At 41.8% G+C, this 1,546-nt stretch overlaps 1 long non-coding RNA gene across 1 annotated transcript; it reads left to right on the top strand.

Annotated features, from left to right (window-relative positions):
- Positions 1 to 323: 323 nt before the first annotated feature.
- LOC105355564 lies at positions 324 to 1,207 on the top strand. Its single transcript, XR_002875020.1, has 2 exons — positions 324 to 492; positions 795 to 1,207. It is a non-coding gene; the product is annotated as an uncharacterized LOC105355564 (long non-coding RNA).
- The last annotated feature ends 339 nt before the right edge of the window (positions 1,208 to 1,546 follow it).

The following is a 1,546-nucleotide window of genomic DNA, read 5'->3' as shown; positions in this document are numbered from 1 at the left end:
GAAACTGTGTTCAGTTTAAATGGTTGTCTGGTGTCATACTTTTTAGGAAGACGTACTTGTCTACTGTGAGTTCTGTGACGTTGTAACTCTTTAGATTTAAATAGGTAACCCGATTGGGAGCTACCATAGCTCAACGAACCCAATCCCCCCCATCACGACTCCGTAGGTTACCATTTTGTTAAAGTATTGCTGAGTGATGGGGCTACACATGTTTGAACTTTTTCCAAACTTTCTTCTTCAGCTCTGAACACTTTTAAAATATGTGAAGATGAAAAACACGAACTTTGTCTTTAAGCTGAACTCTTTGTTCCGATTCAGGTTGATGAACTGCGGTTTGCCAAATACCAGCTGTGGTGACCTGGTCTCAGCTTTAAATTCCAACCCATCCCACCTGACAGAACTGGACCTGAGGTTCAAGAACCTGTGGGCTTCAGATGTTCAACAGCTCCAGGATCTGGTTGAGAGTCTAAACTACAAACTGCAGATTCTGAAGTCAGTGGAGTATAGAAGTCTGTCCCGATTCTTCAAAATGTTTTTTTCTAAGACTAGTCTGAGGGCAAAGATGCAGAGTTTCCTGTAAAGGTGTAGCTTCTCAGTGAAGCTCTAAGGAGAATGATGACATGCTTCAGGATAACAGTCAGCCAATCAGAGCAGCAGAAGCTCCAACAAGTGAAAATGATATGAAGCTGTTGCTCTGAACAGAACTGAAGTGCTGCTCTTTGCTGCATCACTGTGTACCAGTTGAAGATGAGAAGACATTCATTCATCTGTATGTTTCTTTATTGTTTTCACAGGTGGAGGGACTAAAGTCTTTCCTCCTCCTTGTGGTCTGCAGAGATGTTCATCATCACCTGGGACTGGGAGGTGGAGAGCAGAGTGATGGAAGAATCAGAGGAAATGGAGTGTCAGAGTTGCAACAAGAACTGATCTGAAATCAGCTCCACTAGTCGCTCTAAGCATGAAATTATGGTGCTACAGCTCCCCTGGTGGAGTAATGGAGAACTGCACTTCATCTTCTCAACTTGGAGTGTTGGGAATTCTTCTGCTTCTCTTTTCCCTCATTTTGGGAGCTTCTCTTAACTTTTTCCTCGTGTAATTGCTGTCGCTGATGCACTACTACTGTTAGATTCCTTCACTTCTCTGTACCGCAGACAGGACCAGAAAGCAGCAGCATGGTTGTTGACCAAATAAAGTCCATCTTACAGCAGTTCTGGCATCATAATTCTCCATCTGTGTGCAGCTCAGCTTGGATAAAGACTTTCCTCCATCATGGAACTGAATTCTCCCATGATTTAGTGCTGTTTGTAGAAAAGCTGAGCAGAAGGACGAAGTGAACTTTTTCGGCTGTTCGTGCAAAAAACATCAGCTGGATTCAGATTTTAAGCAGCTGTAGAACCTGGAGAGCAAAAAACAGACATGCAGACTAATAGAAACCAGAGAGTTAAAAAAAGGAATCATTCATTGGAACTCTACTATAATGTAAATAATAATGTTGTTGTTGAAGTTTTATTCACCATTATTCCATACTTTTGTATACAAAAGTATG

The sequence above is a fragment of the Oryzias latipes genome, chromosome 2 (assembly GCF_002234675.1).
Source record: "Oryzias latipes chromosome 2, ASM223467v1".
In the NCBI taxonomy this organism is placed as follows: domain Eukaryota; kingdom Metazoa; phylum Chordata; class Actinopteri; order Beloniformes; family Adrianichthyidae; genus Oryzias; species Oryzias latipes.
The sequence above is the reverse complement of the archived record's forward strand: the minus strand, read 5'-3'. Positions and strand labels throughout refer to the sequence as shown.